This window comes from Eurosta solidaginis, chromosome 5, assembly GCF_040869045.1.
Source record: "Eurosta solidaginis isolate ZX-2024a chromosome 5, ASM4086904v1, whole genome shotgun sequence".
Taxonomy (NCBI): Eukaryota; Metazoa; Arthropoda; class Insecta; order Diptera; family Tephritidae; genus Eurosta; species Eurosta solidaginis.
In genome coordinates, this window is record NC_090323.1 from 88993784 (window position 1) to 89018610 (window position 24827).

At 42.1% G+C, this 24827-nt stretch overlaps 1 pseudogene; it reads left to right on the plus strand.

The window, feature by feature from the left end:
• Positions 1–2168: 2168 nt before the first annotated feature.
• On the plus strand, positions 2169–7345 carry LOC137254209 (lysophosphatidylcholine acyltransferase-like; annotated as a pseudogene).
• Positions 7346–24827: the final 17482 nt, after the last annotated feature.

Genomic DNA, 24827 nt, shown 5'->3' on the forward strand with positions numbered 1-24827 from the left:
AACGGCGTTAAACGAACCCGCCATTCCTACACTAGAGGATGTTGATCACTCTCAAGAAGAAAAAAAATTTTAAAAAGAAAAAAAAAATTAACTATTGAAAAGCCAATAGTTGGAGCAGTTGTTGAACAACCACCACCACCGCAACAGCAACAACAACCGGTAGTCGAACCAGTCGCCTGTGTGCACGTTGCTAAAGAATTGAAACAGCAAGAGGAAAAGATACGTCATGGTTCACCGAAGACATGCAAACAACGCCAAAAATATCAGCGGCGGTAATAGTAAAACCATGCAACAAAATAAAAAACAAAACAAAGAAACTGCCGCTACGAAAGAATTAATTTTGGCATTAGATAAACTTTCCGAATCGGGTACAATTGACGTTTCATTGCAAATGAATCTCTTTCGTCGTGCTGAACTTAATCGGTCCGAAATACAAATCCTCATCGATTATTTATTGAATACACAGCAAGATACACCAGCAACACACTCTGAATGGTCCGATGACATAGGTCAGAAGTTGAAACGTCAGCTGGTGGAGAAAGCAAAGGCCCTTGTCGAAGAGCAAGAAGCTCCTATGGGGGTTCAAGCAAAATTACGTGAATTGCGCACCGAAATCAATACCGAAAGCGCCCAAATTAATGCTACTGTAAAATTATATCTTGAAAAACTTCAACCCAAGTTTTCGTAACTATAATGACATTAATAAAAAAAAAACAAAATTTATCTGATGAGCACAATAATTTGATTTAAATTGTGCATACAAAATTAGCTTTCACACGGAATATTTTAACAACTAACTCTTATACCTCCACAAAAGAACTAAGCTAAGAGAAAAAAAATAATAATAATAATAATCGTTGGCCAAAGAGGTGTGCCTTTTTTCCAGTTTTCGTTCCCTTGATTGTAGGAATTCACGCCGAACCTCACTGGATTTCATTTTTTAAATGCAAATTAATTTATTAAGAATATGTTCGGCAGTGTGAGAATCTGCTTCAAAGTCGGTAATGCCTCAAATCATCATAACTCTCAATGCGTTTTAAGCATTGGCGTCAACCATTACCAATCTATAATGCAATTTTGGCGAATAAGGGTTTCAAGAGTAAGCTCGCTAATATGTTCGTGACATTTGTGCTCTCAACCACTTACCATTTAATCCCTTGATCGCTCAACTTGGGACCTGATCATACTACTCTTCTTCCTCTTGTAATTTGTTGTTCACGGAATCCTCTTGGTCAGCACGTTTGCCTTTTCACTGACGGAAAAAGGTCACACCTCTTTTGTAACTGATGATGCTGGAGGTGGTGGCGGTACCGCATCAACAATAAAAAGTAAACTCGCTCTACAATTAGCGAATAGTCCCAACCAAGCTCAAAATAAATTTATGGAATATGCATGATTTGATGGCACTTATATGACAGAAATACAAACGAAAAGCGTACATGTTTTTCTAAGTATGCTGCCGGAAAGAGATAGTAACTATCCAATAAGAATTTGGGTACTAGCCAGCGCAAAGATAATTGAGGTAATTGGCCTTGTATGTTACAAAGCAACAACACAGTACCCCGAGATTCCGTTAAAATCCATTAGGCATTATGCTTTACACACAACGAGAGATGGTATGGAAGACTGTCCCCCTTGTTCCAAGTTTGGCTTTTCTTATCTAAAATTGGCAGAACGTGGGCCAGTGGCTCAAGTAATACGCGTTGATTATGTCAACAATTTAGCAACAAAATCTATGACATCTGAAGATGACAAAACGAGAGTGGCAGCGGCAGCTGAACGCTCTATACAAAAAATTTATCAAAAAAATGGCGAAGGGGTTGATGAAGGCGACTCTAACTGTCTTACTATATGTAACAATGATGATTATGAAGAACGTCTAATGACTCCTAATGATATGTTGGAAGCACCTATGTATCGTACATATCGTCTAAACATAATCGAAAAACCTTTCTTTAAAACGGAAGTAACACTTGGTCAATTTCGATTCGATCACCTGAAATCCCAAGTGACCAACATAAGAACGCCAAATTTTGGAGTAAACAAAAGGCTATACACTTGATGTCGTCACGTATTGTGAAATAATCGAAAAGCGCAATTTAAAGGCAACGCCTCGCATATGGCGTAAGTCTGCCCCACCGTTCAACCCACCAAGCCAAATAACCAAAATGATAACATCAATATTTAATAATCAACGTAAAAACGCTTCGCACAGTGATGCATACATTGCAAGTCAAGAAACAATCGAAATTAATGCCACGAATCGAAATAATTCTCTTGAAAAGACGGATTCCGAAGATGATACTTGGTCATCAACAGGATATAATTACATTAATCCATTTGTGCATAATTTGCAGATCGACAACAGAATTGATTTGGCAAAGATTTATATGCTCACCGTGCTTTTGCTTCCCATTCGCGTTGTTGGCTGTTTTTTATCACTTTTATCTGTGTGGAGGTTTGCCTGCATTGGTCTATATGGTCTTACAGTTGATGATATGATGTCCAAAACAATTAGTGGTTGGCGTAGACATTTTAAACGAGTAACACCCGCTGCTCTGCGCATGTTATACGCTTCAGGGTCTTTTATCATGTCAAAATGGTTGGGCAACGTGCCTCACCTAAACAAGCTCCAATTCTGGTGGTAGCACCGCACTCTTCCTACGTCGACTCGATTATTGTTGTAACAACTGGGCCGCCATCAATTGTAGCAAAGCGTGATACCGCTGATATACCTCTATTGGGCAAATTCATCAACTTCGCTCAACCGATTTATGTGCAAATACGATACGTCAGATTGTACAGCGTGTACGTTCGGAGGAAGAATGGCCACAGGTGGTAATTTTTTATGAGGGTACCTGCACAAATCGTAAGGCATTGATTAATTTTAAGTCTGGCGCTTCTATCCGGGCGTACCAGTGCATCCGGTATTGCTAAAGTATCCCAACAAGTATGACATATTCACACGGACTTGGCAAGGTCCAGGCATATTCAAGCATTTGGGTAACAATGGCACAATTTTATAATCGTTGTGAAATTGAGTATTTACCTGCTTATACGCCGTCAGAAGAGGAAAAATCCGATGCGTAGAATATTGCGTCAGAATATTCCTTTGAAGATGTAATTACAATGAGCCGTGCAAATGATATGCGTGCTCCCTTTCCTGGCGATATTATCGAAATTGATGGTCTTGCCTTAAAATAATGCTCACTGTGACCGGGCGGGCGTATTTTTAAATCAAAAATTTTTTTCTGGGCCACAACTGTTCAAAAATTAATTTTTTTAGTAATTACTACAAATATATAGGTTGTACGCCAGGCCACGCCATAGTAGAGAGTGAAAGAACGGAAAATCACTTGATACATTTCCCGTTGTTTCAATTCATAAGAATTTTACATTCTATACACGGGTATGTATGTATTTGCGTTTTTTGTCTTTGCCGTTGGTATGCTGGTACCAGTGAGCGGAATTCCAAAAATGAAAAGAGTAGTAGGCGGCAGGTTTTTTTTTTTGTACCAAGAAAACCATAGCTACTGTTCATATTTATACCCAACAGTTAATAATGTACTGTAAAACAAATAACGCGCATTTCAAGGAAATGACACTTTTTAAAACACGGACAAAGACAAATTTCGTGTACATTGGTAAATACCTCCAGAGCTTATGCCAATATAATACTCACCTTTTTGGCATTGCATTTTCTTAAAACGTGGATTTTTCGTTCAAATTAAATCACAAAAAGTGATGAAAATAGCGTATGGAAGTATTTGCGAACTCATTTGCGACAGTTATCTCCGAATTTGTACAAAAATTTTTTCAAAATTGGTTAGTGTCACCCCTAAATGTTATTCGGGTGGGATCGGCGATGGCTTGGTACACGTATTTAGTACCAAATGATCAAGTATTTTAGTACCAATGCGAATAGATTGAAATGTTGCTAGTATTTTGGGATTTGGTGCTCGGAGTAGTAGAAAATGAAATTGGGTCAGAAAAGTTAGTAAATCTACCAATTCGGTAAAGTCCTTGCACTGACTGTCCATATACTTATACCAACGTATGTACATATACATGCCGAGTTGTTAAATGCACATTATATTAGGGATGCTTTAAAAGATGCAAACGGGTAACCAAAAACCCGGTTCTGACAAATCGGTATCGGAACCAAATACACTTCGGAAACCGTGTCGTTTGCTAAATCCCGTCAATTAAACCGGAGAAAAGTTGAACAAATAATCGAAGGGCAATACAAAAATTATACTCTTTATGAATTTCTCCCCGCTTCCAAACCGAATATTTATTTTTTTCCTTATATAGCATACAATTTTGCTGTCCAAACGTTTTTTTGTGGCTGGCAGGAAAGTTGTTGGTTTTTCACCAACAACACAAATAACAGCGAGTCAAAAGAACCCACGCTATACACTTTCTACCCGGTTCGGTACCAGAATGTGCGAACCGGAAATCGTAAATGCAAATTTTTCTGCAGCACTAGTGTGCCCGTGGTTAACTAAAACGCTACCGGGTGACACAAAATAAACAAAATAAGGACTAAAGACCCAGGCACATAACGTGCAGGGAAAGAGGCCATGCACATAATGTGCGCCAAACATTTTTTTTTTCAGCAACAGATGATTTTCCCCCTACACACGCGCTAATAAAATTTCCCAACCTCGATAATAAAATTAGGGCCTACTCGCCACCAAACGCGTGACAGTCATTATAAATAAATGAGTTTCCTTTTGTTTTCTTTCACACTCTACACAGAATGACTCGCTACGCATCGTTGCGCCAAAGAACCGAGCGCCAGGCCGGCTCGGCGGTTGCGCGAGATCATACGCCTTAACTATTGCGAAAATTGTTTATCGATGGTACATCGCGCTAAAAATTGCTCCAGCGATGGCAGGTGTCGACGAAGTGGCCGACCGCACCACACCACACTACCTCTACCCATGGAAGATCTTCCACGACAACCACAGCCCTAAAAGAGTTGGGCAAAGCAAGTGGAAGAGGAGGAAGAGGAAGAGCGCGAAATAATACGGGCATCCAAAGAGAGTAGGTCCCACCACGCAGGAGAAGAGACGGATGAAGTGCTATCCATTCACGCTTCAGAGTCAGCATTTTATCGCGATGCACCGGAAAACCGCCAGGCGGAAGCAATTACACAGTCGCCACAACAGGATATCGGGGGATCGGACCCACGGCCGTTCCGACCCCTGTTAGCCCATGAGCAACGAAACCAGAGGGGCGCGGAATCACGGCCTTTCCGCTCCTCAAATAAACGTCAGAATCATCCCATCCGCCATGATCGCAGACTGGCTACTCGGCCACGCCAGCTGCACCGCACGACGGACTCCTCCCACAACGACGGCAACCACGAGCGTAGACTGGCCCCACGGCCGCGCCAGCTACCTATCTATTCGGCATTTCGTAACGGTATTACGATAACTAACACTACCTTGGGCCCAACTCTGCGACCGATGGCAAGTCTTGCGCCGACTGCGATCGTGAAGGTGGAAGCCGGGGGCGATTGCATCTCACTCGAGCGCTTATTGACGCATGTTCCCCCCGCACAACGATCGACCGCAGGCTGGCGCAAGATTTAGCGCTTGCGACCACCCACGCTGCCGGAGAGGTCGGCTGTTTTGTGCGACTCCGCGGGAAACATGGAGACAGCAGGACGGTGACGACCCATGCGGTATACGTACGCGACTTTCAGCGTGTCAGCCCTTCACATAGTGTCGACGCCAGCCTTGCGACTCCCTACGAGCATGTCCGCCTGGCTGACCCACACTTTTATGCTTCTACACCGATCCGTCTTGTTCTCGGTGCCGACGTCTATGCCGAGGTGATAACACCGGGAGTTTTGCCACCATCTTTCGGAGCGCTGCTCGCGCAAAGTACAATCTTCGGGTGGGTACTTTCGGGGACCCACGCGATCTAGGATACCTTAAGAGTTATTTATTTTTTCTTACTTTTTATTTTATTTAAGGTTGTGCACTTAAATAGTACGTTTTTTTTCGAAATAAATGGAGTCTTTCTTTAAACGGCAAGAAATATGAACATGTATATCTTTTTACTTTTTTCCAATCCCTAGCTCTAGGCAAACATGGCTCAGGCCTCTAATCATGACGGGAAAGTGGCGAATGACCGAGGCATCCGCAACCAAGCTCGCACACTACGCAACTCATCGTGCGTGCTGCCAAGCCGGCGGACTGGTCGTTGTTAGGTTAAGTTAGTTATAAGGTTTTTATTTTTTCTCCTCTTCTTTACGGTCGGTGATCCTTGGAGGACTGTGAGGTTGCGTACCGCAAGGGGGGCGGCATGTTTAGGCCCAATGCCTAACTTTCACGTGATTGACGGCGCCCCTCCCTATTGTTTTAATAATATTTCCAGCCACCCACACTCACGCCGCATTTGTGTGCATGCATGCACATGCATGCGTTGCATACACATGCATGTGTGTGTGTGCAGGTTGTCAGCACCCATGCACGTATACGTAAGGGTGGCTGTGTGTGTGGCTTTTCCCCTCCTTAATACCAGAGGATTTTTTCGCGGCTTAGCGGTTGTCATCAACGGCACAACCGGAATCTTTCTCGATCAACCGCCGAACGATACGCATCGTCCAAGGATCAATGCCGCACTTTGTTATACAGGTAAAATCTCACTTGTCACCTTTGCATTGTATATTTCCTTTCAATTTAATTAAATACTCTATTATAACGAGGAAATCCTCTTTGCGTTTTTTTCTTCTCTGTCTATTTTGAGTGAACCATCCCTTCCGAGATCGACCCGTGTGCGCTTACCCACTGCCGGTTTCAGACGCACCCAGGCCGAACAGTGTAATTAACAAAAAATATTGTAAAGTGTGATAAATAAATTGTACATTAACCCCATTATAAGAAATCAGGTGTATTTGATCTGGGTGGTAATAGGATATTTGGAGAAGATCATTTATTTCAGGTTATAAATTCGTAAAACACGGCCCAAAAAAAGAAGGCAAGGGAAAAAAAAAATAAATAAATGTGATCGCGTTTTTCCCGGTTTTGCCGCCTTAGCATCTGGCAACACCATATGAATTTTTGTAGTGTACATTGTGTTATTGTGAAAGTGGATTGTGTTACCCTTCAATGAATTTCCTGTCATTGATGAGAAAAACGAGGTACGCATCAATTGTATTTTTTACACACATTGTTAATTTTCATTTTCTTTCTTTTCAGGTGAGGACGGAATTAATAGATGGGTGGAAAAGCAAATTACATTGCTTTTGCGCTTTCGAATGATTTACGAGCTTCCTGAATCAGCTATAGCTACTAGGTCTGTTTGCGTATATGAATATGATCGTCGTTAAAGAAAAAAAAATTAAACATCATGGTTGAGGCCGCTGTTATTGCTCAATTGGAAGAAGGTTATGCCAATTGTGAAATTGAACTTTTCTATAATAATTATGGTCGAAGAAACTCTAAATGCTGTTAATGTTGAAAAAACAGAAGGAGAAGCAGCTACGCAAACGGCGGAAACCCTAAAGGTGTTCACTGTGGAAATACTCCATATGGTAAAGGATGCGCAACAACAACATAGATTAAGACATGGTGACTACCAACGCTACCGAGTCTATTGTACACGTCATATACGTCGTCTGCGGAATACCCTGAAGTATCCCCAGGTTGATAAACGTCATTTTAAAAGGCGTGACGTGACATTGGCACAACTTACTGGAAAGCGAGCTGACGAACGTTTCATCCATATTCCATTGAGAAATGCCGAAAGGGCATGGTCATATGCGATGCACTTGAAACACGAAGCCAATACTGAGCCAAGAAAAGGTAAATAATAATTTGCTTATTTGTGTGGCAAATTGCATAGCTTTTAGTCTTCGATTGTTGCCACCACTACCACCATTATTACCATTACCAGCAATTGTTGTACGATTACCGTTCATAGCATTGGGTTCAAGCGTCTTTGAATTGCCATTTGTGACTGCTGCTGTTGCTGCCGCTTATTTGCTGTTCCTGTTAAAAAAATCTGCGTAAGGCTTGTTTTTATGCATTACAGCTACAGTAGTTGTGTCATTCTGAGGCATTTGACACGCGCACAAAATTGGAATGCGAAGCTGATGTTGCCTGGATGCATGGGACGTTACATTTTGAGCTTCAACTATGGGTTTCCGCACTGGAGCAACTAAAACGTGCACAAGTTGTTTATGAAAATCAACAAAGACAATTATACTTGTTTTATAACGACTTGTGTGTGGTTTCGACCCACACAACTTAGTGGTAGCAGTTAAAGGTGGAAGAAAAGAAAAAAAAATTACATTTAAAAGTATGATGCACAAATATTTGCGTTTTAAATACTACACAGTTATGTGCTATTAAGTTGCGGTCATTGGAGGTGCGTATTGCGAATGATATGAGCCATCGCGCTCGCATCCCGAATTTGGCGCAATGGCAAACATTGCAAAATTCAAATCAAGATTGGGTCGAGCTTTTACGTCAACAAGAAATCTGGTCATGAAACAGCGTTAAGGAAATGGCACAAAGTATTGCAAAACATTGAATTGTTGAAAAAGGTAAGAACTGTTTGTGAATTTATTTTTAATAATGGTAATTTAACACAAGAAATTGCAAAAACGCATAAAGAGCTATAGTAACAGACAGCTGCATTGTGTTGTTAAATTCATATTTGTACATACAGTCATACATAATACAAATGTATACAAATAAAAAGTTGCTGCAGTGCGCTTAAGGAAAATCTATTGTACACTGAGCAAAAAATACGCTTATCGTATAACAAAAAATGTATAAGGGTGATTCGAAAATCTTGATACAGAAAATTTGAATTATTTAGCGATCTCCAAAATTAGAATAATTAAATTGGAAAAAAATTTATGTTGGGGGAGTGAAAATGAGTAACTTCTATGTAAAAACAGCATTCCTTCATCACTCTATTCAAATTGGTCCGGCTCGACCTTTAGTGAAAGAAAAATTAAAAAAAACCGGATCTTATGTAGCAAGGTGAAATCAGCCATCAAATTTTATTATCAACTGGGTGCAATTGTGCTAAGCAGCAGCTAGAAATAGAAGTTTGCATACTATAGTGTGTAGATATTCAGTATGTTTTAGATAATACAAATTTGCATTTTTTTCTTGTGGCACTTTTCAGTTGTCTGTCGCCGCAGCCGCTACCAATAACAGCGGCAACAACAATGCAGCAGTATCCGAGCATACAAATTTTTGAGTGAATCACATATAAAGACTCTGCCGAGGAATATTACAACGTTAGCAAAGTCTTACTGGACGAATTATTTTTTGCAAATGGTATAGTGATCAGTCCAGAATAAGATTTCGTTGTTGTTGCCGAAACTGGAGGAATGCGTTTGACGAAATATCACCTAAAAGGTGCCAAAGCGGGACAAAGTGAAGTTTTTGTAGAAGGTTTACCTGGTCTATCGCTAGTACTTGCCGCCGACAGTGAACATCCGAGTGCCCGTAATATGTTTGCCAATTTCCCATTAAAAATGCATTATGTAAGCATAAATAAATATTACATATCCACATTAAGTTGCATCTGTTTTTTTTTTTGATATAAAGTATTATCTTTTATCTGCATGAAAGTTGATAACTAGCATGCAGCACAACAGATAGAAATTTCTTTGAAAAAGGGGGGGGGGGGGGGGGAGGGTGTGATCGTAGGTTGCATGTTTAGTATAGCGTATCTTCTCTCCGCATGCCAGTTGATAACTAGCATGCATTACAACAGATAGATATATCTTTGAAAAGGAAGGGGATGGGGGGGGGGGGGGGGGGGGGGGTCGTAGGTTATATGTTTCGGGCCTGGGTCGTGGGTTCGGTTACGGCTCTCTAGATCCCTGATCCTCTTCGCTGGATGGGAGTAGCACTAGTTTAGTGAGGGGTCTTGTGACCTTTCCCTTTGCCGTCATGAGATCCACTACTCGTACTCGTCCATCCGCTCCCGGATGGAGGTTCATGACCCTCCCGAGCCTCCACTCATTGGGTTGCAGGTTGTCTTCTTTTATGACAACTAGATCGTCAAGCTTCATGTTTGCTTTAGGTTGGCGCCATTTATTCCTTTTTTGAAGTTCGACGAGGTATTCCGTCTTCCATCGTCGACAAAAGGTGTAGTGTAGGGCCTTTAGTCGCTGCCATCGATTGATAATTGATGCGGGGTTTTCATCCGCGTCTGGCTCCGGGGGTGCTAATAGGTGTCCCCCTATTAAAAAGTGCCCGGGGTTAATGGTTCTAGGTCGGACGGTTGATTTGAAGAGGGCGTTAAGGGGCGGGAGTTGAGGCATGATTCTATCCTGCAAAGCAGGGTAGAGAATTCCTCAAAGGTGTATTTAAGGTTGGATACTACCCTTTTGAAGTGAAATTTAAAACTTTTCACTCCCGCTTCCCACAATCCCCCCATGTGAGGAGCAGACGCAGGAATAAAATGCCAGTTCAGATTTTGGTATGTATAGGTTGTTACTAACTCGGTGCGTCAGTCCGCCATGAAGGTTTTGAACTCCGCCCTGAGGGCTCTTGATGCCCCGAGAAAATTGGTTCCGTTGTCGGAATACACATTCTTCGGGCAGCCTCGTCGCGCGACGAATCTGGCAAAAGCCGCCAAGAATGCCCGGGAGCTCCAAGTGGATGGCCTTAGTGGAGAAACACACAAAAAGGCAGACATATCCCTTGGACACGCGACAGCCTCGCCCTTGATAATTGTTTATCTCAAAGGGGTCGGCAAAATCTACCCCGGTGTTAGTGAATGCCCGGGTATAGTTGGTTCGCTCGGTCGGTAGAATGCCCATCAATTGTGTTTGTGCCTGTTTCCTATGCACTGCGCATACCTTGCACTTGTGAATTTCTGATCTTATCACATTTTTCACGCGAGGTATCCAGTACTGTGTTCGGATCAGGCGCAGCATAATCTGATTCCCCCCATGTAACGAGATTTTATGGACAAATCGTGTGATGAGACGAGACAGTCCACTATGATAGGGCAGAATTATGGGGTGGCGTTCGTTATACGAGAGGTCCTTGGACGCCGCGAGCCGCCCCTCGACTCTGATTGTCTCGTCCTCATCGAGAAATGAGGGCAAGGATTGTAAATCGCTCTTTGGCTTGATTGACCCTTTTTCTTTGAGTGTTATGTACTCCTCCGCATAATGGTTTCGTTGAGCATTGACGATCAGTCGACACATCGTTGCTTTGATCTCAATGGGTGAAATCGTCAGTGATGTTTCATTGAAGGAGGTTTTGAGATGAGTCCTTTTGTAGAACCGAAGGACGTAGGACACAACTCTTAAAGCCCGGTAAAGGTCGGAAAACCTGTCTACAATATCTTCGTCTTTACGGTTAACCGAGGTAGTGTGGACTTGTAACCTTTTTTCTTCCATGGTTGTGGTGTAGCTTATTTCCTGGTTTGGCCATTCTTTGCCATCTTGCTGCAGCCAAGATGGGCCTTCCCACCACAAGGAATTGTTTACTAGCTCTTGCGCTAATAGCCCTCTACTGGCTAAGTCTGCAGGGTTTGACGCTGAGTCCACGTGACGCCAGTCCGTGTTGCCAACTTGGTCTATTATCTTTGTCACATGGTGGGCCACGAAGGTTGACCATGAACACGGAGGTTTCCGTAACCAAGCTAAGACAATAGTTGAGTCAGTCCATAATAAGGTTTTATGTTTGCCTAAATTAAGGTTCTTGTTGATAGATTCTAGGGTTTCTGCAAGGAGAACTGCTCCACAAAGTTCTAGTCTTGGTAAGGAGATGGTTTTTACGGGCACGACTCTTGATTTGGCTAATAGCAGGCTTACAAATATTTGCTCATTAATATTGACACCCAGGTAAACGGTGGCTGCGTATGCTTTTTCTGACGCGTCACAGAATCCGTGGATCTCCACTGTGGCTGTTGGTGAAAAGTGTAACCAGCGTGGGATCTTAATTTTTTCTATGTGCTAGTAAATTTCAATGAAACTTTGCCACCGATCCAGCGAGACTGGCGACACGGTTTCATCCCATCCTGTTCCCTCTAACCAGATGCCTTGCATCAACATTTTGGCGGCAACCACGAATGGTGCCAGCCACCCTAAGGGGTCAAATAATTTTGCTATGGCCGACAGAATTTTCCGCTTTGTAAAGCTAGACTGTTCCTCTATGGGTTTCGTTTTGAAGTAAAAGGTATCTGAGTGGGCGTTCCACCTAATGCCAAGTGCTTTAACCATACTGGTATCCTCGAAGTCTAGGAAATCTTCGTTTAAGATGAGTCTTTGGCAGGCCTTTGAGTAGTTTGTTCGAGTTGGCGGTCCATTTCCTCAGCGAGAATCCTGCTGTCCCCAGGGCTGTAGTTATTTGATCCCTTGCTTTAATGGTGTCGGTAATAGAGTGGCCTCCTGCTTGCACGTCGTCAACATACATTGCATTTCGTAGTATATCTGATGCTATAGGGTGGCTGTGCTCCACGTCGTCCGCTAACTGGAGCAGTGTTCGTATTGCAAGGTACGGTGCACAGTTAACTCCGAAGGTGACCGTTTTCAAATCATATAGTTGTATGGGCTGCGTACTTTCTGTTCGGAATACAATCCGTTGATACTTAGTGTGATCATCGTGCAACAGAATCTGTCTGTACATTTTTTCTATGTCGCTGTTGAAAACATATTTGAAGAAACGCCAACTTAATGTGAGAATGGTTAAATCATTCTGTAGAACTGGCCCCGGATGGAGGATGTCATTGAGGCTGACTCCGTTTGCAGTTGATGATGACGCATTGAACAGCACTCTTACTTTGATTGTTGTGCTTTCTTCCTTTTTGACGGCATGATGTGGTAAAAAATAGGTATCACAGTATTCAGCGGGGATGTGTGTTGGTACCCGGGATATATGCCACAAGGTTTCATACTCTGCTAAGACCCTATTGTATTCTGACTGTAATGGTGGGTCTTTAGCTAAACGCGTTTCCATTCGGAAAAATTGTGAACACGCAATTTTTAATGAGGGACCTAATTGTTTATATTTTGGAAATTCCTGTTTAAAAGGCAAGGATACAATATATTTACCCTCATCATTTCGAATCGTTGTGTTCTTATACAATTCTTCACAACACTTGTCATCATGGTTGTACGTTTTGTCCTTGGGGACTTCCTCTGTTTGCACTTCACTGACAAAGGACACATATTTCTCGCTGGGTGAGATTGTTTCGGTTTGGCCGGTCAATATCCAGTCGAATACCGTCTCTTGGGCTAGCAGTGTTCCTAACACGTCTTTTTTATTCCCCCTAAGATCACATGTGCATAGATGTCGCCTCCTAATATCAGGTCGACTTGCTCATTGACAAAAAAGTGTTTGTCAGCTAATACTAAGTTCGGGAAGGCCTGCATGGCCATGGCATCCACCTTGCATGTTGGTAGATTGCCAGTTAGTTGCGGCAGCACAAGCGCGGTGGTGGCGATATTTATTGTCGGATCAATTGGAGACCGCAGTTGTATATGACACGCCTCCTTTACTTGTGCTGACACTTGATTGGTGATGCCTGACACATGCGCAGACATCCGCTGAGATGGCAAGTTTATGCGACGTTTAAGTCTCTCAGTTATGAAAGTACATTCTGACCCAGAATCTATGTGCCCGCGCTGAGAAGTTGGTGTTTTTGTAGAATATATCGATGCGGGCCGTACCTAGTAAAACCCCTTTACTTGTATTTGTAAAGCAGGCCTTGAAGTGGTTAGTTCCATTGCTTTGGTTATTTCCACTGCTTTGGTTATTTCCACTGCTTTGGTTATTGGAATAGGTGCGTCTCTGTTGCGTTTGGGCTGATGGGCCAGGATGGTTATTATTGTTGTTTGCGTTTTGGTTGATATTCGTTGCCTGAATATGTAGCAGCGTATTGTGTGTTTGCTTGCAGGTGGCGCAATTGTAGGAGCTTGAACACCTAGACACAGTATGATCTGAGGATAGGCAGTTAATACACCCTTTCTTGTTTTTAATGAAGGTGATTCTATCGGAAACCGCCAATGTGCGGAACCGTCGGCAATGTTGTAGTTTGTGCTCAGTGGATTTACACATCTTGCACGCACCTTTGGTTACACTCGTCTGAAAAGCACCTAGCTTTCTGTGAGAGTTCTCAGTAGATTGTCTACCATTATGGGTTTTCGGGTTCTTGGTTTCGAGGCTATCCTCAGTTATGCCAGAGACTGTCTCAAGTGTCTGGAAACGGTTCTGTAAGAATTTATCCATGTCTTCCCACTTGGATATTTCTGTTTTATTTTGAACCGTTTGCTCCCATAAGGCTAGTGTGCTTTTTGGTAATTTCGTTGAGCACAAATAAGTTATAATCGCATCCCAATTTGACACATCGATTTGATGTGTCTTTAAGGAGGCGATACAGTTGTTGATGTCTCGCTGCAGCTTTTTAATTGAAGTGCCGCATTCCTTTTCGACCGCCTCTAAGCTGAACAGTGTCTTCAGCTGAGTATTCACTAGTATGCGTTTGTTTTCGTATCTGTCTACCAGATTTTGCCACGCTATACCTAAACCTTCGTTTGTGAGTGGTCACTTTTGCACTATCTCTTTAGCCTCACCCTGGGTCTTTTGTATCAAGTGGTACAATCTCTCTACCGGGGTGAGTCGCTTATTTGAAATATATATGGCCGTAAAGAGGTCTCTGAATGTAGGCCAAGATAAGTAATCTCCCTTGAATACATCAGTGTCACACGGGGGTAGACGCATATTTGTATCCATTTCGTGCTGTTCTTCGGGATTAGGGTCGGGTTTGTTGAATGTGGCCTGTCGCGTTGATATGTTTGACATGCAACGCAAGTAGACTGCGTAAGCACTCTTGTGTTTTATCTTAACAGCTGATATATTTTTTCCCTCTAGAGTGTCCACAGCTAATATTTCGTCATGGGCTGTTTTTGCTTTTTTCCACTTTGCCTTTAACTCTTCTTGCTGGATAGCCAGAGTATACTTGGTATGCTCGGAGTCGGGTGTGTTGTTGAAGTCAGCTTCAAATTCTATGATTTCGTCAGCCACCCTGATGTAATTTTCCATCGCTTTCGACATGGTATCAGTACTGAGATTAAGGGCAAAATGGATCTAACTTGTTAATAGGGTAGATCACGAAGGCACGTTCAGCTTAAGATAGGACGATGTAGCTAGTGGGTATATGCCCAATATAATGGATTGCCGCCAAGGGGTAAACACGCAAATTATTCTCTGTGTATATTGCCTTTAATTTTTTCAGCTAGTTATGCTTTATGCGAACACTCTTGTCACCCAACTCACCGCAGTGTTAGTGTTGTGTGTATAAGAATATAAGGTTAAGTGACTTTGATTTGATGGCAGTAACGCTGATTTATGTCAGAACTTAAAGAACTGGTTAAATTTATTACACTTAAGTGTTTAATGGTTCTAAAATATTGGCAGTGACTTGCGATAAAGTGCGTTAAAGTGTTGTTGCAAATAAATTGCCACACTACAGTGAAAAGTGGGGTTATGTTGAATTTGTGCAGCTGGCTGCGATATTCCTCGTAAATATGGTTACAGCAAACAAACTACTAAATCAAAGACTTTATGTAAATCTGTGTAACTTAATTGCCACACATACGTATAATTTGTTTTTATTAATAAAATCGCGATATTGGTACGCCGGGAAGTTAAAGTAATTGTAATTTCCCTAATAGTGCAAAGAACAAAAAAAAGTTGAACTCAAACCACGTACCTTTGTGCCTTTGTTTGACCGCTCGTGTTTGTTTGCTGGTGTAGTGCTTGTCGCTTTTGAAACGCTCAGATGCTGCTAATGGCTAGCTTTTGAAACGCTTTTGTGTGGTGCTGCTAACGGCTGGCTTTTGAAACGCTTTTGTGTGATTATATTAATGGTTGCTTTTGAAACGCTTTTGTGTGGTTATATTATTGGTTGACTTTTGAAATGCTTTTGTTTGCTGTGGTTATCCAGTTGGTCGCTGGTAATTCAATGGTTTCTATAATTATTCCGGTGTAGCAGGACCATGAAAAAACCTCTTGGGGCTTCGATAGCTCTGTGGTAATTTCCCAAGGGGTTTTTGCGCTCGGTGAAAAAAAGAGAAAAAAACGGAAAAGAACACACAGCAGATTAAATTCAAGAATTTAACAATTTAATAATTTTCACTGCAAAGCTAACTCACAATATGTAATTCAAAGGTTAATTCACACTTTAATTAATTATATATATATTAAGTTATGCAAACGAAAGAAAATCTTACCTATAACAGGGCTGATTGCTGCAGTTGTCACGGATGTTTCCAAAAAAGAAGTGAAAGAGTTTCTTTCTTATAAAACGCGTTCAGCCCTCAATTCCGTCGAAAAGCGGTTTTGAGAGGTAATTGAACGAAAGTAAGTTAAATTGGAAAGTTAAATTTGAAAGTCGCGCACCAACACATACACATACGTCTGCACGGATATATATAGCCGTTGGTGTTAGTGCGCGAAAGTAGATAGAAGCAAACACAGATAGTTTACATTAGGCTGGGTCACTATTGGCCGTGCTCGTTCTTGGGTTTAGCTTGATGGCCTAAACACCAACATTGGAACGAGTCTAAGTCGGCCTGAAGAAGATCCAAGGAACTCAAATCGGTAGGACAGTAAGTGTAGCAAAGTTTTAAATCATCCGCATACATTATAGTATGGGAATATAATATTGTCTGTGGCAAGTCATTAATGAAAAGGGCAAAGAGCAAAGGGCCTAGATGACTTCCCTGGGGTACGCCGGAGGAAACTCCGAACGATTCCGACAGATTGCACTTGAACAGGACTTTTTGGATCCGGTTAGAAAGATAGCTTTTCAGACACATTAATCGGTGAAACGGAAAGCCCAGTAAATCATTATCTTATGAATAAGAAAATCATGGTTGACGGTATCAAATGCTTTGCTGAAGTCCGTGTAGATGACATCCGTTTGCTTGTTCGCTAAAAGGCGTCATTTCGTCACTACACATACAGAGCAAACCACTGCATGCCACCATTGCATCGATTGTAATAAATACCTTAAAGTTTATGATTAATGGGAATGCCATGATGCAATAGTTCACAAAATGACACGGTAACGCAGTGTTATCCCGTGCTCCTATTGACGTTTTACAACAAAAAATGGACTTAGATATCATATGAGAAATCTACATAGCAATGGCTGAGCACCTTGTTGCGGGAGGAACCTTCGATATTTAAGGAACCAAGAAAAGATTTGTAATAATAATAGATATATACAACATATACCAAGCAATTGAGTCCTTAATAGCGTCTAAAGCGTTTCAACAACAAAAAAACACGTCTGAAAGGCTGTGGGTTTTAAGGGGATGAAGAAAATTAATGAAACTCTACGCACTGTGATTCCAATACGCGATGATGTGTATTTTACCCCAAAACAAATTTGTTCGCTTCTGAACAAACGCCCTTTTGCCTAAGGTAAATAATTAATTTTTAATTCTGGGTATATACATAAATTAATATCATAGCATTGATAGTGAAACAATAACTGGGATAGCTGAGTCCGAATATGCACCCGCATGGCGGCGCACCGACGCCTCGCCCAGGTCCATGTAGGAAAGACCAGAAGAATGGGCCACCCTAACAATGGAAGCCGTACTCGCACTTGGCACAATACAAAATATGGGTTTTGCGCATCGTGATGTTAAAACAGATAATGTACTACTCGATCGTCGTGGTTATTTAAAACTGGCCGGAATTTGTACATGTATGCGTATGGAACCGAATGGTTTGGTGATATCGTGGACAATGGATATGGACGTGAATGTAGTTGGTGGTAAGAATTAAATAAGTTATTAATATGCATAAACAATCTGTATGGCTTTCCCAATATTTCTAACCGACTAAAAACTTTTCGGTTCATAAAGTTACGTGTTATTTTTTCGTGGTTTCTGCCAATCTACCGGCTGATGGGTCCTTTTGTAAGGTTTTGAAAGCATGCATTTTTGTTGATGTGAATAGTTGCAGCGCCTTGATAGGCATCAAGTGCGCCGTTAGGATAATAGCCTTGTGGTATATTTGGATTTGGTGGTACCGATTTTTGTGCAATCATACGCTGAGCCTCTTCCTGCAGCTTATAGTCACAAGTAAAGACGCACTGTTTACTATATGTGGCGAGAACGATATAGAAGATCATATGAAAGAGTTCTTAGAATTGATCAGCTCATCGCCTTTACGTTTGTGTCATGAATCGGATAAGGAGATTTTAGAGGATTAGTTGGTGGTTTCGACCTTTAAATTGAAGCTGTTTGTAGTTACAAAATATTTGTAAGCGACTTTTGAACTGTATTTACTCACGGTATTTTGCTGTTTGTCTACGCTACCTTCTATCACAGCGTTTGTGAATATCGTATGCATTATTTAACACAATTCTCTTACAACGATACGAGTACAATACGAGTACGTATTTAGTATTTAGCGCGGCTTACTCTAACTTACATACACACCTATATTCATGAGCACAGAAATACGGGTTATGCATCCGACCGATAGGTACCTACTTACTAGTTTGACCATGTACCTAGGTAAGGCGTTTAATTGGGGTGCGACACAAAGCGCTGTCAGTTGGACAGCTTGCTCACCTCTATAAATGTCGGGCATTTGTTGGACTATTGTTTATGATACTTTTTATATACCTCAGGATAACGTAGGTGATATACACATTGGTGTTAAGTCGACTGCATTACGCTTTGGTTAGAATATGAAAATATGGTTATCAGGCCTTGCAACATTTATGCTAACTGGTTGGACTTTGGCTGAGTTGGCAACTGGTCAAATAGTGCTGCAGTTGGTGGGCTGGGCCCGCATTTGACGCAGCAGAATGTTCGAAATCAGTAAAATATTTCCACCTTCTAATTGTAATTGTATGGAATTTGAAAAATTAGTTGCGTTTAATTCATTAAGCATTTACTATGATTATAGCTAAGGAACAATTATAAATATGTATAAAGATATTATGTACATAGCTCATGCCATGATCAGTAATGACTTAACTTTCTAAGCAATGGCGAAAAAAAGACCTCTGTAACTGAACACCTTTGTAACTGAATACAGAAGCGGATATTAACAATAACTGTCTGTCATATGAATTTTTTTTTTACAAATATCGCTTACTCTCTGTTGAATGAATAATGAATATTAACTTGTTGGAATTTAACTTTCCATTGAAGATCTTATTTGGTATGAGATATGAAGAATAAATACATGATAATCGTATCCGAAAATCATTCATACATCTTTACCAGAACGAGTAAAATATCATGAACATGATCTGAAAATGCCTGTGAAGAACAGTCAAATATCACTGCCAAACAATTAAAGCTCACCTTGATAATGATATCGATTGTGCATAAAGCGTTTCGAAATGTGAATCATAAATGATTATTTAAGAATAATCACACTTAAGATACATTTGCCTCCCGACGATACATTCATTTTTTAATCGAAAAAATACTTTTAGATTTGGACGTTTAGTTCATATGGGGTGATGATATTGCTAATGTAATTGCGGATTCTGTGGCAGATAATGAATCTGCGTTAGGGTATGTTGGCCTCGTTTAGGAGAACGTGAGCTGGGATATCGGTGTGTTGGCCTCGTTCGGGGTGGACGAGAACTGGGTTATCGTTCTGGTGTCCTCGCTATAGGTTAGTGAGTGAATTGTGGGAAAATTGGTGTCCTCGCTCTGGGAGCGAGTGAATTTGGGTTGACTTGTGGAATTTTAAAATATAATGGGCCGAAAGCCCTTAGATTCTGTGGCAGATGTCGGATCTGTGTTGGGTTATTGGCCTCGTTCGGGGTGAACGAGAGCTGGGTTATTTGGGATAGAGGAATATGGACTTTTAAAGCTAATTTTTCTCGTCGTTGGGCGGAAGTAGTACCAATTTCGCGATTGGTTTCGTAATTTATCCCTTCATTGTATGGACGTCAACGACAGGTACGCGGTTATCGGAACCTGGGTGTGTGTTGACGACTCTCCCCATTCTCCACTCGTTTGGTTGGAGGTTATCCTCCTTTATGACCACTAGGTCCCCGGGTTTTAAGTTGGATCGTGGATGTTTCTACTTGTACCGTTTCTGGATCTGGGTGAGATATTCCGATTTCCATCTTTTACAAAATGTCTGGTGCAGGGCCTTCATTTTCTGCCATCGATTAACTATTGGGGAAGGATTCTCATTACAATCGAGTTCAGGTGGAGCTAAAAGATGTCCCACGAGAAAGTGGCCTGCTGTAAGCGGCTCCAGGTGGGAGGTGTCATTTGATGAGGGAGTGAGAGGCCTAGAGTTGAGGCAGGTTTCAATTCGGCATAGAAGAGTCATAAACTTTTCAAATGCATATTTGTGTTCGGACGCGATTTTCTTATAATGGGTTTTAAAACTTTTTAAACTTTTTACCCCTGCTTCCCACAAGCCTCCCATGTGAGGAGCGCGTGGCGGTATAAAAGGCCATGCGAGAGTTTAATGGCTATATTTGTTCGTTGTGTCGTCCCCTGCTTCACGCGGAAAGGCCTTGAACTGGGATCGTATAGATCGCGAAGCTCCGACAAAGTTCGTACCATTGTCGGAGTATACGTTTTTCGGGCATCCTCGTCTGGATACAAATCTGTCGAAGGCAGCCAGGAAACACCCAGTGCTAAGGTCGTTTGTCGCTTCGAGATGAATAGCTTTCGTCGAAAAGCAGACGATCAAAAAAGCCATATCCATTTGAGGTCCGACATCCTCTCCCTCGGTACGACTTTATGTGGAATGGTCCGGCGAAATCTACCCCTGTGTTGGTGATGGACCTAGTAAAGGTGGTCCGCTCCTTTGGAGGATTCCCATAAGTTGAGTTTGCGCCCGCTTTTTGTAAATAGTGCAGACTTTGCAGTTGTGGATGACAGACTTAATCATGTTTTTAGCACGCGGAATCCAGTACTGAGTGCGAAAAAGGCGCAGCATCAGCTGGTTTTCTTCATGGAGGAAGATCTTATGTATGAATTCGACTAGGAGTCTGGTTAACCTACAATTTTATGGAAGGATAATAGGTTGACGCTCATTGTAGGACGTGTTTTGGGATTCGTCGACCCGCCCTCCAGTTCTGATTATACCTTCAGTATCAATAAATGGGTTTAAGTGTAAAATCTCACTCTTCCCATGAATTAATTTCCCTGACTTCAAATTTGCGTAATCCTCTTGATAGTATTGCCTTTGGCATATTGCTATAAATCGTTCTGTCGTTGATTTTATTTCATCAGGTGTTACTAAATGAGAGTGCCTTTTGAAAGAAACTTTAGTTTTCGGATGTGTTCTTTGGAAAAAACGAAGAATGTATACTATAACCCGCAAAGCACTTGAAAGGTCAGAGAACTTATCAAGGATGTTAGAATTATTATTAGCAGACACTGCGTGAACCTCTACCCTCTTTTCCTCAATATTCGTGTTATAATCTCCTTCTTATGTTGGCCAATTTTCGTTGTCTTCTTGTAACCAAGAAGGTCCCTGCCACCACAAAGAATTGTGGATTAGGTCCGGAGCGAGAAATCCTCTGCTCGCCAAATCTGCCAGATTTGACGTTGAGTCTACGTGTCGCCATACTTTACTTCCTACTTTATCAACAATTTTTGTTATTCGGTGTGCTACGAAGGTTGACCATGAACATGGTGGCTTTCGGATCCAAGCCAGCACGATAGTCGAATCTGTCCATAGGGTGACTTTAATATTAGAAAGTTGCATATTTTCAATGGCACTCTATAATTTCTGCAAGTAGGACTGCGCCACAGAGTTCCAGTCGTGGCAATGATATAGTTTTGACCGGGGCTACTCGTGTCTTTGCAATTAACAGATTGGTGAATACTCGATCCTTTGTCTGAACCCTCAGGAAAACAGTGGCGGTATATGCTTGTTCCGAAGCATCACTGAATCCATGTACTTTGACGCTGTCCTTTGTAGTAAAATGAACCCATCGCGGTATGCGGATATCGTTGATTTTTCCGTATTCCTGCATAAATGCTGTCCAACGATCTAGAGTTATTTGTGATACTTCTTCGTCCCATCCCGTGCCTTCCAACCAAATGTTTTGCATTATAATCTTGACTACAATTATCACTGGTGCCAGCCAGCCAAGAGGGTCGAAAAGCTTTACAATCGCAGAAAGTATATCCCTTTTGTGATGGCATCGCTGTGTTCAAAAGGTTTAGCAATAAAATAGAAAAGGTCGGTGTCATTTCACAATAAATTTAGCAAACAACGCAAATTAAAATATATTACTGGGCTACTGAGCTGATCTAATTGTCTGCTGGGTTTGCTCAGTTATTTTAATACAATTTACGGTGCACTTTCCAACATAGAAAACCATACAATAAAAATACATGCAAATGTTGTTTATTGCTTTGAACATTACTGCACTTTCAATACATGGCGGCATAATCGTATGATTTTGCCGTTCTTTCATTGTGCACACATTTGTATTTATACAGGGACCAAATTGAACAGCAGCACAGTTATCGAAAAGAAGACGAATCGAGTGGCCAGCAAGGGCAGCAATTTTTTTAACGCGCCATGTCAAATTAATTTGCCTTTAAATTTTTTGAATGTTATTTTAAATTTTACCGTGTTTTAATTAAATGTAACTTAAATACATATTAAAAACCTCTCGCCTTTTATTCATCGTCGTCGACATAAAAGTTTAAAAAAATTGCCTTTGCACTCGATCAAATCGTCACGGTAAATTTGCAATAAATTAATGCAACAAACTATTTGTGAACGTGAACTGTGGTAGTACATATGTGTATTTATACATTTACCGCTGTGAGCCCACAGTATAGCAACTTTGTTGCCGGGAAACCTAACGAAGGAGCTGTATCGTGGGTTCGTCGTTTTATATTGCAAAGAGGCTCGTCCTCTTTGAATCCAGCCGTCAGCCTAGGTACACGTTACCTCACGTTCACGTAAGTGCTAAAAATTGTTTCTGAATATAATTTCCACAACCTTTGTTAATTTTCCTAACACTTGTTGCTTTCTTTAATACATTTAATAAAACCTATTGTACTTCAGTGAATTAATCGAAACCCTTCTTTGGTGTTTTTATTTTCTCTCCTTTTTTCCGCCTAAACTATTCTTTTGCAATTACGTGGGTGCGCGCCGTTGCCACCACGCATTTGTACATGGTCCTTACCACGCCGGCAAAGAGAACCGCACAAAAGAAAATACAGTCCACTTCACTCCTTTAGATAAGATCAAGGAAGCAGATAAAATACTCGTACACATGCATGTGTGCTAGTGACTGCAAACATGTGTGGGTGGCAGTGAATTCTGTTACGAGGGGGGAGCAGATATATTTAGGTCTGTGACCTAAACACTTTTACTTAGATCTACAGAACAATTAGATATTCTACATGAAGTAATCACCTTAAATGTCGGCATAAAATTGTCTCTTATAATTTTTGTAGCACCAAGAGAAGTCATTTGAAAGATGAATTGTATTCTTGTATATGATTCATAAAATTCTTCGACATTGGTGATCCTCCAAAAATCAATGAGTGCAATGGATCAGGTGGAGTTTCAAATGTCGGCAATTTCACTTTGCCATTAGCACAACATATGCCAGCCGTTTCACCCAGAAACTTAGCTGCTTCACAATGTGGACATATCGCACTCATTAATCCAATATTTCCAATCATACTGTCATCAATTTGTGGATCGTAATTAAAAGCAGCACGATATATGTTTTCTAGAACCCGACATTGTATTTGCCTTGGTCGTGTGGATTTCGTGCCGCTGTGGTTCTGCAGATCTATTTCGTGCATATCGATCACGTCGTCTTTAATTTTGTTGTGACAGGTCATCAATACTTTGCGCTCTTCTTTGAAGTAACATTCTGTAAGCACTACGCGTACGTCGGCCGATATTTTGACGTCTGGCTCGAGGCATTTTTTTTCAAGAGTATGAGGTGGGTTTTGTCTAAGGCTGGGGTAACACTCAGTCAATCCAGAGTCGAGTAAAGGTCCCACAAACCCCTACTGAATAAATACACGATATTTATGTGTTACGAACGCACGCACACACGGCTGGGTATATTAGGCGGACAGCAGCTTTCCGTACAAAGATGGAGGCGGTGGCTAATAGGCGTAGTAGTAGCGGAGAGGTCGGTACGGTGGTTTAGCGGCGGTGCAGTAGCGGGCGGGATGGTACGGTTGTCCGGGAGCAGCGGCGGCCGGACGGCGGACAGTATTAGCGGACGGATTGGTACAGTAGTATGAGCGCAGTGGCTGGACGGCGGACAGTATTAGCGGACGGATGGGTGTAGCGGTATAGACGAAGTGACGGCACCAGCGAACTGGATGGACGGTGATGCAGCGGCTTAACGGCGGTAGGATGGCGAGCGGCCAACGGTCGTTGTAGCAGCGGCGGGACGGATACAGCGGCTCAACGGCGGTAGGATGGCGAACGGCCAACGGTCGTCGTAGCAGCGGCGTGACGGATGCAGCGGCTTAACGGCGGTAGGATGGCGAACGGCCTACGGTCGTCGTAGCAGCGGCGGCACCAGAGGGGCGACGGCAGCGGCGGTGGGCTACGGAGCGCGTACCAGGGCAGAGAGAGAGAGAGAGAGAATAGGCCGGCGACGGGGTTTACCTGGACAGCGGCTGCGTGTTCCGGGCGGGGTCGGATAGGCGTACCAACGGGCTGGTATTGGTCGGTCGGCTGCAACGGGATCTCTAGTCGCTCTTCTTCGGCAGCTGTGGTAGTCGCGGGGTCAGTCACCTGCGGAAGAGACTGCGAGGACTCGTTAGTGCTGGTTTCACCGCTGGACACCCCCGCCTCCCTACTTGCACGCTAGTAGAA